The 14,522-nt window shown below is 41.9% G+C and overlaps 1 pseudogene; it reads left to right on the forward strand.

The window, feature by feature from the left end:
- The first annotated feature begins 13,382 nt into the window (after positions 1-13,382).
- On the forward strand, positions 13,383-14,140 carry LOC118008911 (annotated as a pseudogene).
- Positions 14,141-14,522: the final 382 nt, after the last annotated feature.

The raw sequence follows: 14,522 nt of genomic DNA on the forward strand, positions 1-14,522 counted from the left end.
GCTTCTTGCTCTCCTCCCCATCCATGCTCACTTGTCTCACTTGTGCTCTCTTTTGCTATCTTTCTCTCTCTCAAATAAATAAAATCTTAAAAAACAAAACAAAACAAAGACTGGGTTTTCTTAAGAATCAAGCTCCTGATAAGGACAACATAAAGTACAGTAAATTATTTTGGTAAAATGCAAAATCTTTAGTGTCCAGGCAAATTACTTTGCTTTCCAGATTAAAAACCAAAACAAAACAAAAAAAACTTTTCACAAAATTAACAACAGCAGACCAAAAAGTCCAAGAAAATTGTGTCCTTTTATTTCATTATTTTAAGATTTTATTTATTTTTTTGAGAGAGAGAGAGAGAGAAGGAGATGGGGGAGGGGCAGAGAGAGAAGCCAACTCTTTGAGGGGTAGGGAGCCTGATGCAGGACTCAATCCCAGGAGCCTGATGCAGGACTCAATCCCAGGATCCTGAGCTAAATTAGGCAGACACCTAACTGACTGAGCCACCCAGGTACCTGCAAATTGTGTCCTTTTAAAAGAGGGAAAAACAAATTTTAACTTTATATACCATTGTGCTTTGTTATTAAAATTCATTTTTTTAAGAAAGGGAGAGGGAGAAGTGGGGTGGAGGGGCACAGGGAAAAGGAGAATCTCCAGCAGACTCAGCACTGAGCACAAAGCCTCACATGGATCTCAATCCCACAACCCTGAGATCATGACCTGAGCCAAAACCAAGAGCTGGGCGCTCAGCCGAATGAGTCACCCAGGTGCCTGCCTGCCTGCCTTCCTTCCTTCCTTCCTTCCTTCCTTCCTTCCTTCCTTCCTTCCTTCCCTCCCTCCCTCCCTCCCTCCTTCCTTCCTTCCTCTCTTTCTTTCTTCCTTTCTTCCTAACTTTCTCTTTCTTTGTTTTCTATTCCTTTTTTTCTTTCTAACATTTTATTTATTTATTTGAGAGAGAGAGCACAAGTGGGGGAAGGGCAGAGGGAGAGGGAGAAGCAGGATTTCCACTGAGCAGGGAGCCCAATTCGGGGCTCGATTCCAGGACCCTGGGACAAAGACCCAAGCAGAAGGCAGACACCCAACTGACTAAGCCACCTAGGTGCCCTTACAACTTTCTTTTTTATATCCATTCAGTTCTTTGTTCTATTCTTTCATGTTTTGAAATAATCATCCTTATTTAGGAAAATTACTTTAATTTCATTTATACTCCTAATTATTGCAAATACATCTCCATTTCTCAGACCTCTCCTTAGCAAAAACAGATAACCTATTTCCCTTGCATACAGAGATGTTTCCCACATTACTTCTATTGCATATATTAGAATTTTTAAGCCTCAAAAACCTTAATTTGTATTGCAAATTAAGAAGTAAGCAATTGTGAACTGTCTGGCAAATTTATTAATACATTTCATAATTCATAGAAACATACACTCCTAGAAATGCTGGACACATCTGCTAACACAAGTCTTTAATTCCTCTGTATTAGGAAGCCAAAATAGACAAAGCTGTGTTTAGTAGTTGATATTTTCAGTATTCTATTTTTGGAAATGATCTAAATATTCAATGAATATCCATTTTTTAACTTATCTCAGTATAACTTTAAGGCTTCAGGTAGCCAAAAATGCGGGGACTACAAAGGTTCTCTGTATGGGCCACCAAATGTGGTGTCTCTCAGGACACTAAGGGGGAGACTATCTGTGACAAGGCCGTGGTGACGGAACACAGTTATAGGGCAGAGTAAGGATGTATGGGAACATACGGAATTTTTCCCTTTTTGGTAACTGTGCCTGGTTGTAAGTAGCCCATTGATTAGTTAGGCCCTATGGCTATTTTGACATGGGTCTCCCGATGGGCCTGTCAGTATTCAGCCAAGGGATTACTGTGGGCCATTTTCCACTGATCAAGTTTCCATTGCTGTTGCCTAAAAGTGGCCTCTACATACCCCACCAAACAATTTTGACTTGTAAATCTTTTTTTTTTTTTAAGATTTTATTTATTTATTTGACAGAGAGACACAGTGAGAGAGGGAACACAAGCAGGGGGAGTGGGAGAGAGAGAAGCAGGCTTCCCACTGAGCAGGGAGCCTGATGCGGGGCTCGATCCCAGGACCCTGGGATCATGACCTGAGCCGAAGGCAGACGCTTAATGACTGAGCCACCTAGGTGCCCCACCACTAGGCCTTTAGATGTGTATTACCCAAGTCTTGTTTGAATAACATAAATAAATCTCCAACCAGCTTACAGCTTTACTTGGCAGAGGGCTCCTCATCTGGGGCTGAAGCAGTCTTGACTCTGGAAATATGGATCCATAGGGAGAAGCTGCGAAGTTTTACTGTGGTTAGAGTGGTCAGGAGAACTGATAGGGCCTGGTCCAGACAGGTTGGAGTGGCTTTTTGTCCTCTGAAAGAGTCTTTTTTTTTTTATTTTTTTTAAAGATTTATTTATTTATTTATTTGACAGAGAGAGAGAGACACACACAGCAAGAGAAGGAACACAAGCAAGGGGAGCAGGAGAGGGAGAAGCAGGCTTCCCGCGGAGCAGGGAGCCCGACGTGGGGCTCGATCCCGGGACCCTGGGATCATGACCTGAGCTGAAGGCAGACGCTTAACGACTGAGCCACCCAGGCGCCCCGTCCTCTGAAAGAGTCTTAAGGATGAAAGTTTTGGATGTATGTTACCTCAGATTTTGTACGGTACTGGTTTTGGTGGTCATTAACAGTGGAGACAGTTTGCCCTAGGGATATAACATGCTGTGTGAGACAATGGCTTTCTAGGTCTAACGAAAGATCTGCCTGGAGAAAGGGTCTTCCATAAAGAACTTTGAAAGAAATAAGATGTGTTGTACATTATGGAGTGATTCATGACCTTAGTAATACAAGGGGAAGGGAGAATCAGCCAAGATTTCATGCATAAGTTTTGTGAGAAGCCTTTTTATAGTTTGGTTAGCCCTCTCTACCTTCCCTGCAGACTGGTTGCCATGCTGTATGTTGGGTATTCTATCTGGAGGACTTCCTTAACTCCCTGTGTTATTTGAGAGAAAAAAGTGAGGCCATTGTCCAACTGCAAGGAGCGGAGAAGTCCAAAATGGGGAAGGATGTGATCAATTGAGGAGTGCAGTGGTGACGTCTGAAGTCCTCTCTGATAGATATATTATATATATATTAACTTATTATATATATAATTTTTTTAAGTGGAGCCCAACACAGGGCTTGAACTGACAACCCTGAGATGAGACCTGACCTGTTTTAGTGGGAAAGGCTTCAACCCATCCAAAAAAGTATCTACAAAGACCACTAGGTACCTGAGCCCCGTGCAGGTAGGCATGTGTTTAAAATCTGTCAATCCTCCCCTGGTAGAGTCCCTTATGTTTGGAAAGGTTGAAGAAGTGACAGAGGTTTATAGAAGAAGTATCAGGGTCCTCTCTGGGTTGATGTGACTATAGGTAGAATGTGGTTGGGAAGAGTTCACAAGGTTTGGGGAATGTCCCACTAGTTCTTGAAGGGCCTTAGCCCAGAGGTGGGTTGCTTGATGTAAGTTATTAAGAAATTTCCATTGTAATGTTCCTGGGAGTAGCAGTTTATTATTAGGGCCTTGCAGATAACCCTGTGGAGTATGGGAGAAGCCCTTTTTCAATATCCTGATAACTGCATTTTCTTATTTGTCAGCTATCTTATTTCCAACAGAGACAGAGTCACTGTCGATTTGATGGGCCTTGCAGAGAATAATAATTATTTGGTCAGGGAACATAACTGCCCTGGCAAGGCCAAAATTTCAGAAGCACGTGTAACTAGGGCAATTTGGTCTATGAGGAGGTCCCTGTCTCTGTAAATAGCATTGCGGACATGGATCAAGTGGAAGGCGTAAGGTGAATCAGTATGTATGTTTAGCTTCATTTTTGTGTCCAGTGGGAGGTCTGGACTCAATGACTTCAGTTAAGCTAAAATAGCCCAGAGACCTGTACTCCTACTATGAAGCTGCTGCTATCTGTGAACCGTATAACCCTTGGGTAATCGAGAGGCATACCTTGAAGATCTGGCCAGGCCCTGCAAATAAAATCTATGGTTTCTAGACAAGAATGTTCCAAGGGGTCATTTGTTGTAGGATCTGGCAGTAGGGTGGTAGGATTTATGTTCTGACATGGTCAAATATTTAATTCAAGTTTTCTAATAAAAGAGATTGCTATTTTCTAATTCTACTACTGGAGATCTGATGAAATGCCCTAGAATTTAGGGTATCCAATAGCTGATAGGGTATGTAAACAGTTATATTTTGTTCCAAAGTTAATTTAAAGGCTTCCTTTACCAGTAGCACCATCGACATCACTGCTTGGAAGTAGGGAGCCCATCCCTGAGCTTCAGGATCTAGATTCTTAGATACGCATGCAAGCAGGCTTTGGGAAGTTCCCAGCATTTGGACCAAGACTCCAAAGACTTCAAAGATTCCTCCTCAGGTCCCATCAGGGCCTCATAAAGAGGCTTCGTTATTAATCCAAATTGGAGTATATTCAACAAAACCCAAACATATCCCAAAAGGAACGCTGCTACTTTATAAAGAGAATTTTCATATTTAAAATGAGACCCAGGGGTGCCTAGGTGCTCAGTCGTTAAGCATCTGCCTTCGGCTCAGGTCATGATCTCTGGGTCCTGGGATCCAGCCCCACATCAGGCTCCCTAGTCCATGGAGAGAGCCTGCTTCTCCCTCTCCCACTCCCCCTGCTTGTGTTCCCTCTTTCGCTATGTCTCTCTCTGTCAAATAAATAAATAAAATCTTAAAAAGAAAAGATTTCCTAAATTAAGGGACACCTCGGTGGCTCAGTTAAGTATCTGCCTTCAGCTCAGGTCATGATCCCAGGGTCCTGGGATCGAGCCCTGCGTCGGGCTCCCTGCTCTGCAGGAAGCCTTCTTCTCCCTCTGCCTCTGCTGCTGCTTTCCCTACTTGTGCTCTCTCTCTGTCAAATAAATAAATAAAATCTTAATTAATTAATTAATTTAAATGAGTTGGTTAAGCATCCAACTATTGACTTTGTCTCAGGTCATGATCTCATGATTATAAGGCTCTGTGCTGGGTGTGGAGCCTGCTTCAGATTCTCTCTTCTCTCTCTCCCTCTGTCCCTCCCCACTTCTCTCTCTTTCTCTCTCTCTCATTTCTTCTCTAAAATAAATAAGTAAATAGAAATAAAATGACACCCATACAGTGGTCAGACAGACTCTTAGTTCCAGGAGTTAATATTAATCCTAGGAATTGAACTTTCTGAGAGGAAATTTGGGCCTTTGAAGGGGTCCGAGAAAGCCAAGTTATGAAGCACTGAGTAGTATTTGTACCACAAGTGTTCTCATTGGGGCTGCAAATAAGTAAATCATCAACATATTGAAGTAAGGTTCTCCTTTGGGGAGCTGAAGGGTGGACATAACCTTGGCTAGGCCTGTCCAAATAAATGTGGACTGTCTGTAAAGGATTGTCTCTGAGCACTCAAGGCTTTAAAGACTGTCCAAGTTAACTGTTGAGTAACCCAGGTGGCAGGGTCCTGCCACTCAAAGTCAGATAGGAACTGGAAATCCAGTGCACTGGAATGCAGAAGAAAGAATCTTTTAAATCCAGCATACAGTCCAAGGGGATCTGTCCTAGGAGGACATAAGGGTTAGGGACAATCAGGTGAATACGAGTAACAGCCTGGTTGGTTGCATGGATCAAGGAATCTATTCCTTGGAGGTTTGGTACAGGCATTAGTCAGTAACACCTGTTATTCCATGAGGTTGGAGGTAGTCTCTTTGGAAATGTCTTTTTTAATAGATGAAGTTCCTAGGCTGTAAGATATGATGTTTGATGTCCTTATCTCCAAGTAGTGTATTGAAAGAAATATTGTCCTACTGATACGGAAATGTTGGAGTTCAGAACCAAGAGCCAAGAAAGAATTCTTGAGACAACCTTGGTGCAAAAGGTGATTTTATTGAAGCACAGAGACAGGACCCATGGTCAGAAAGAGTTGCACCGGGGTCATGAGGAGTGGCCCATTATATACTTTCAAGTTGGGAGGGGGTTAGGGATAGCGTAAGTCTCTAAGGAATTTTGGAAGCAAGATTTCTAGGACCTTGAGGGGTCTAGCTATTGTTGGGAAAAGGTCATTTATTACTGTCTAATAAAATCTTTTTTTTTTTTAAAGATTTTATTTATTTATTTGAGAGAGAGAGAATGAGAGAGAGCACATGAGAGGGGGGAGGGTCAGAGGGAGAAGCAGACTCCCCGCCGAGCAGGGAGCCCGATGGGGGATTCGATCCAGGGACTCCAGGATCATGACCTGAGTCGAAGGCAGTCGCCCAACCAACTGAGCCACCCAGGCGCCCCTGTCTAATAAAATCTTAATCATGAGACCCTTCAGATGTGTATTGGTGGGTCATATGCTTGGGGGATGATTGCCAACATGTACCTTGGGTGGTTTAGAGATAAAGGATGTTTTCAGAGGAATTTTTATAGATTATAGTAGACTTACAGGATCCTGGGGGTCTGGCTAAGGTTGCCTCTGACCCTTAGCAAAGTGTCAACATTGGGGCAGCTGAGCTCCCAGACTAATGTCACTGTACCTGTTTCCAAGACTTGTTAATGGTGGGCGCCTGGTTGGCTCAGTCAGTTAAGCATCTGCCTTTGGCTCATGTCATGGCTATTAGCAAGATGATGTCATTGTAAGTTATGTGGGAAACAAATTAAATTTAACATTCCTCTAGGAAATCACCTGCCTGCATGTTGACACTTATTATTAATTAATAAATTAAAATTCCCACTTCCATTTTTAAAGTAAGAGCCATCAGTAAACCAGGAATAATCAGCATTTCTTAAGAGCATTTATTGCAAGTCATTAGGAGGAGTTAATAGGTAATCTATCAAAGTCAAACAGTCATGGGAAATTTCCTCCATGGAAAAAGGAAGAAGGGTATCAGGGTTGAGATTATTATAGCTAGTAACAGTTATGTGAGGGGCTATTAGCAAGATGATGTCATAGGAAGTTATGTGGGAAACAAAGGTAAAAGAAAAAAATTAAACTTCCTTACTACTTACAGCCCATTGATGACTCCTTGAAACTGGCAGAGTAACATTTCTCTAGGAAATCACCTGCCTGCATGTTGACACTTTGCTAAGGACAAAAGGCAACCTTAACCTGACCCCCAGGATCCTATAACTGATGTAGGAAAGACTTTAGAGTTCGAAGCCAATGCCAAGAAAGAATTCTTGAGAGATACATGGTGCAAAAAGGTGGTTTTGTTTTTTTTTTAAGATTTATTTATTTATTTGACAGAGGGAGACACAGCGAGAGAGGGAACACAGCAGGGGCAGTGGGAAAGGGAGAAGCAGGCTTCCCGCCGAGCAGGTAGCCCGATGGGGGGCTCGATCCCAGGACCCTGGGACCATGACCTGAGGCGAAGGCAGACACTTAATGACTAAGCCACCCAGGTGCCCCCAAACAGGTGCTTTTATTAAAGCATGGGGACAGCAAAAAGAGCTGCTGGTGCCTTGGGACTGTGAGGAGCAACTGATTATATACTATGGGGTTGGGGGAAGTAAAGACAAGGGAAATTTCAAAAGGACTTTCCTTCTTTTTTTTTTTTTAATTTTTTTTTATTATTATGTTATGTTAGTCACCATACATTACATCATTAGTTTTTGATATAGTGATTCATGATTCACTGTTTTCGTATAACACCCAGTGCTCCATGTAGAACATGTCCTCTTTAAAACCCAGCACCTTGGGCGCCTGGGTGGCTCAGTTGGTTAAGCAACTGCCTTCGGCTCAGGTCATGATCCTGGAATCCCGGAATCGAGTCCCGCATCGGACTCCCTGCTCAGTGGGGAGTCTGCTTCTCCCTCTGATCCTCCCCCTCTCATGCTCTCTGTCTCCCATTCTCTCTCTCAGATAAATAAATTAAAAAAAAAAAATCTTTAAAAAATAAAAAAATAAAAAATAAAAAATAAATAAATAAAACCCAGCACCAGGCTAACCAATCCCCCCTCCCACCTCCCCTCTAGAACCCTCTTTGTTTCTCAGAGTCCATAGTCTCTCATGGCTCATCTCCCCCTCCGATTTCCGCCCCCTTCATTCTGCCCCTCCTGCTATCTTCTTCTTTTCTTTTCTTTTTTTTTTTTAAAGATTTTATTTATTTTTTAGAGAGCGAGAGAGAAACAGCATGAGAGGGGAGAGGGTCAGAGGGAGAAGCAGGCTCCCCGCTGAGCTGGGAGCCCGATGTGGGACTCGATCCCAGGACCCTGGGATCATGACCTGAGCCGAAGGCAGACGCTCAACCATCTGAGCCACCCAGGCGCTCCTATCTTCTTCTTTTCAAAAGGACTTTCAGGGGCGCCTGGGTGGCTCAGTTGGTTAAGCCACTGCTTTCGGCTCAGGTCATGATCCTGGAGGCCCTCATCAGCTCCCTGCTCGGCGGGGAGTCTGCTTCTCCCTCTGACCCTCCCCCCTCTCATGTGCTTTCTCTCTCTCAAATAAATAAATAAAATCTTTAAAAAAAAAAAAAAAAGGACTTTCATATGCAAGAAGATTCACAGGATATTGGAGGTCTTGCTATTGTCAAGCTAAAGTTGTTTTTCCCTCTAGGAAGCATTAACATTAAGACATTTGGGAGTTTCTTGGAGGACTGTTATACTCTGACTCAACTATTTGTCAATGGGCTGCAGGTTACAAGGACATTTACATTTATTTACATTTCCTCTGCCTTTGTTTCCCACATCATCATGACTAAGGTTTTACTAGATGGTAATAAATGACCTGTTCCCAACAATAGCTAGCTCTCTCAATGTCCTGGAAACTTTGCTTCCAAAACTCCTTAGAGACTTGTGCTATCCCTAACCCCCTCCCAGTTTGAAAGTATATAATGGACCACTTCTCATGACCCCGGTGCAGCTCTTTCTGCCCACTGGTCCTGTTCCCAAAGACTTCTCAAGAATTCTTTCTTGGCCATCAGCTCTGAACTACAACCATTTCCTACCCCAGGAAGAATGGTCAAGGAGGATCCCATAAGTATTTCCTCAGTAGCCTTCATTAGGAAGGCAGTTGCAGGTAAGTTCTAAGGCATGGGGGATATCCTCAGGCCAAAGGATCTAACTCTTAGCTATAATAACCTAGAGGCCTGCAGTAGCTCCCATGTTTTGGGTGAGTATCATCTCATAAACAAAAAGGAAAAGGGATAGGTGACAGTTTGGATGTTTCAAAGCAGGCATATTTATTAAGCTTTCCTTCAAAGGCAAAATTACTTTGGGCATCCCAGATAATGGGGTCTGGTTTGGTGTTCTTTAGGAGAGCATATAGGGGCTAACCCATTAAGAATAAAGCTGAATTCTATGGGGCGCCTGGGTGGTGCAGTTGGTTGGTATCTGACCCTTGGTTTTGGCTCAGGTTATGGTCTCAGGTTGTGGGATGAACCCTACATCAGGCTCCATGCTGAGCATGGAGTCAGCTTGAGACTATCTCCCTCTGCCTCATCACCCATGCTTTCTCTCTCTCTAAAATAAGTAAATCTCAAAAAAAAAAAAAAAAAAAGGAGAAGAAATTTGAGTTCTATTCCTTAGTAACCACCAAATACAAGAACCTATAACTATTATTTGGTTTTAGGGTTTGGATAATTTAATATGCCTTAAAGTTTATCAGGATCTAGGTGCAATCCTTTTTCTGAAATTAAGTGTCTTAAATACCAGATTTTAATTAGGACAAATTGCAATTTTTCCTTTAAGATATTGTGTTCTAGTGGCTAAGAGTTTTAACAAGTGAACACTGTTTTCTTGTGAAGAGGCTTAGGCGGATGAGCAAAGAGGTATACCATCTATATAGTATAATAAGGTGGAAACTCCAAAAAACTTTGTCATTTAAATCAGCCTTCAGGGCACCTGGGTGGCTCAGTTGGTTAAGTGTCTGCCTTTGGCTCAGGTCATGATCTCAGGGTCCTAGGATCTAGTCCTGCATCAGGCTCCCTGCTCAGCGGGGAGTCTGCTTCTTCCTCTCACTCAGCCTACTTGTGTTCTCTCTCTCTGTCAAATAAATAAATTTTAAAAATCTTAAAAAACAACAACAACAACAACAACCAGGGGCGCCTGGGTGTCTCAGTCGTTAAGCGTCTGCCTTCGGCTCAGGTCATGATCCCAGGGTCCTGGGATCGAGCCCCGCTTCGGGCTCCCTGCTCTGTCGGAAGCCTGCTTCTCCCTCTCCCACTCCCCCTGCTTGTAGTCCCTTCTTGCTGTGTCTCTCTCTGTCAAATAAATAAATAAAATCTTAAAAAAAACCCAAAACACCCAAACCAAAAAAAAAAAAATCCAGTAAATCGAGGGATCAGCAAACTATGTTTGTTAAGGGACCACATAGTACACATTTTAGACTCTTCAGGGCATATAGTCTCTATTACAACTATTACTCAATTCTGCTATTCTAGAATGAAAGCAGCATCGACAATATGTATATGAATGAGTGTGGCTGCATTCTAATAAAACTTTATTTAGAAAAATAGGCAACTCCCTGTGGGGCATGGTTTGCTAAGTAAATGCAAAAAGTGCATGAATTGGAGTAGCCCAGACCTCTCAGGCACAGATTTCTTTTTCTTATCACTGCTGGTTTCACAGGACTTGAACTAATATCAGTATGCATGGAAAACATTGTGGTACCAGGAAGCTCAAAAAATCTGTGATGATTACACCTTTTATAGAGTTCTGATTTCTTAGCTTTGTTTTCACTATGTAACTAACCTGAATTGTTAAAACCCTTAAGGCCTAGAAGTGATAAATCTAATTATTATTATGAAAGATTACTGACATTCTGGTACATTCTGCCCTGAGATAACTTGTGGATTTATTGTGCAGTACCTCATTTATCTCTAGGTAGAACATTCTGTGACTTTGGCCAAGAGTTAGTAATACACTCCAAGAAACTTTGAAGATGAACTGAGAGTAAAACTCATTCTATATATACCATTATAAGCCAAAGACAAGCATAAGCAGAAAGGAGCAGGCTTCTCGCTCTCTGTGTTATATACACTTAACCCAAAAATGTACATGTCATAGAGTTAACACAAAAGAATATACTGTGTTATTTATGTAAGAGGACAGTCCCCATTTCTGTCTGAGGGGATTCTTTACTGAAAATCCTGTCCAATCTAGCCATCAGACAGTATGACATGCAAATCATATTAGCCATGTAACTTTCCTATACCCTTATATCATACATCTTGGGCTTACTTGGTACCCTAAAACACCAATTTTAAACACACTGCCTATATTCTCAGGCTTTTTATTTAACAGCTTTCCTTTGAGGACAGCAGTGCCAGACTCTTAATTGACAAGAAATTTAGTATTCCATTCTCAAACATAACCTGACCCATATATACTCCTGAGGAGATGAAACATTATATTTGTTCCAGCTTCCAGCTCAGAGAATATTAGATGAACTATTGCTTACAGAGATTACTGCAATAGTTCTCACTCCCTCGGGAATTACCTCTTTTTTCACCCCAATCCCATAAATCTACGCATAGAACTTCAAAAGAATCTCTATAAAACAATTCTGACTGATTTATTTTCCTGCTAAAATAACCAGTGCATGATTGTTAAAATTTTGTTGAAGATTTTTGCATCTGTACTCATCAGGGATATTGACCTGTGGTTTTCTTTCTTGTGTGATGTTTTTCATTGTGGTATTAAGGTAAAGCTGGACTAGAAGAATGTATTTGGAAGCTTTTCTTCCTCTTCTATCTTTTGGAGTAGTTTGAGGGAATAGGTATTAACTCTTCTTTCTTCATCTTTTTTTAAAATGATTTTATTTATTTATTTGAAAGAGAGAAAGCACAATCAGGGAGATCAACAGGCAGAGGGAGAGGGAGAGGCAGGCTCCCTGCTGTGCCCCAACAATCTATGTTTTTGTTTTTGTTTTAATCTTTTTTTTTAAAGATTTTATTTCTTTATTTGACAGAGAGAGACAGAGAGAGACAGAGAGAGCGTGCGCAAGCAGGGGGAGTGGGAGAGGGAGAAGCAGGCTTCCCGTTGAGCAGGGAGCCCGATGCAGGACTCGATCCCAGGACTCTGGGATCATGACCTGAGCCGAAAGCAGACGCTTAACGACTGAGCCACCCAGGCACCCCCCAACAATCTATGTTTTAAAGTTTATTTTTTCTGATATAAGTACTGACACCCTGGATTTTTTTTTCTTGCATTTGTATAGAATCTCTTTCCATCACTTCACTTTCAGTCTGTATGTGTCTTTAGGTTGAAGTGAGTCTCTTGTTGCAGCATATATATTGATGGGTCTTTATAAAAATCCATTCCAGGGGCGCCTGGGTGGCTCAGTCGGTTAAGCAGCTGCCTTCGGCTCAGGTCATGATCCCAGCATCCTGGGATCAAGCCCCGCATCGGGCTCTCTGCTCCGCGGGAAGCCTGCTTCTCCCTCTCCCACTCCCCCTGCTTGTGTTCCCTCTCTCGCTGTGTCTCTCTCTGTCAAATGAATAAATAAAATCTTAAAAAAAAAAAAAAATCCATTCCAGGGACACCTGGGTGGCTCACTCGTTAAGCGTCTGTGTTCGGCTCAGGTCATGATCCCAGGTCCTGGGATCAAGTTCCACATCAGGTTTCCTGCTCAGTGGGAAGGCTGCTTCTCCCATTCCCATTCCCCCTGCTTGTGTTCCCCTTCTCACTGTGTCTCTCTCTGTCAAATAAATAAATGGAATCTTTAAAAAAATAAATGTAGGGGCGCCTGTGTGGCTGAGTCGTTGGGCAGCAGCCTTTGGCTCAGGTCATGATCCTGGGGTCCTGAGATCGGACCCCATGTCGGGCTCCCTGCTCCGTGGGAAGCCTGCTTCTCCCTCTCCCACTCCCCCTGCTTGTGTTTCCTCTCTTGCTGTGTTTATCTCTGTCAAATAAATAAAATCTTAAAATAAAATATAAAAAGTCTATTCTGTCACCCCTGTGTATTTTGATTTGAGCATTTAGAGCATTTACACAAAGTAATTATTGATAAGTATGTACTTTTGCTATTTTGTTAATTGTGTTCCCATTGTTTTTGCAGTTCTTCCCTGTTCCTTTCTTTTGTTCTCTTTCCTTTTGATTACTTTCTTAGCATTATGCTTGACTTTTTTTCCTCTCTCTTTTTTATCTTACAGGTTTTCAGTTTGTGGTTTGTGGTTATCATGAGGTTCATATATAACATTTTAAGTACATAATACTCTATGTTAAGGTAACGGTCAATGACGTTGAACACATTCTAAAAGAAGTCCATTTTGGCCAGCTCCAGGAACGCAGAATGGCAGGGCCAGGCACCCACTCCCTGACATCGTGAAAGGGCTGAGGAGCGCGCCTCAGAGGGACCTGGACCCAGGGCCCTGGGCGCCCTGAGCGCCCTGAATCCTGCTTGTCTATGAGATGCAGTTAACACATTAGCTAGACCTATTTCCCGAATGTGGCGTGACCCTTCTGTTATTTAAAGATGTAAAAAATGCTGGAGACTTGAGAAAAAAGGCCATGGAAGGTGCTATTGGTGGTTCATTAATAAACCCTGAGGTGATTGTCGATTCATTTCAGGTACTTGTGGCAGCAAACAAAGCAGTTCATCTCTACAAACTGGGAAAAATGAAGACAAGAACTCTATCAACTGAAATTATTTTCAACCTTTCCCCAAATAACAATATTTCAGAACCTTTGAAAATAATTGGTATCTAAGCAAATGACACTTCAATTCTTTTTTTTTTTTTAAGATCAGCTTTTTTTTTTTTTCCCAAAGATTTTATTTATTTATTGGAGAGATACAGAGTAGAGAGCACAAGTGAGGGAGAAGGAGAAGCAGGCTCCCCACAGAGCAGGGAGGCCAATGCGGGACTCGATCCCAGGATCCTGGGATCACGACCCCAGCTAAACACAGACGCCCAACGACTGAGCCAGCCAGGTGCCCCGACACTTCAATTCTTATTATTTACTTTGAAGAGGGAGAAAAACAAATAAATCAAGAAGACCTAATATCTCAGGTTGAAGGTCATCAAGTTTCTCCAAAAAACCTTCCTGACATAACAAATATTACAGAAGTCAAAAAGATATATAAACTATCTTCACAAGAAGAAAGTATTGGAACATTATTGGATGGTATTATTTGTAGAATATCAACAAAAGATGGTTTTGTGAAATGACAGAAGTATTAAAAATTTTAAGCATTTATTAAAAAAATAAATAAAAGAAGTCCATTTTTACTGCCCCCTTCACATTTGTTGTATATGTTATCATATTTTACATCTTTTTTTTTTTTTTTTTGAGTCCTCTAAGACACCCAGGTGCCCTGGCTTCTAATCTTAATACTAGCTTTATAAGTGAATGCCCTACTACTTTTACTGTATGTTTGCTTATACTTCTGAATTTTTTTCATTTCATAATTTTCATACTGCCAATTCTGGCCTTTTCTTTCTTTCTTTTTTTTTTTTTTAAGACTTTATTTGTTTGACAGAGAGAGACACAGCAAGAAAGGGAACACAAGCAGGGGGAGTGGGAGAGGGAGAAGCAGGCTTCCTGCTGAGC

The sequence above is a fragment of the Mirounga leonina genome, unplaced genomic scaffold (assembly GCF_011800145.1).
Source record: "Mirounga leonina isolate KUSES-001 unplaced genomic scaffold, KU_Mleo_1.0 Mir_101046, whole genome shotgun sequence".
Classification (NCBI taxonomy): domain Eukaryota; kingdom Metazoa; phylum Chordata; class Mammalia; order Carnivora; family Phocidae; genus Mirounga; species Mirounga leonina.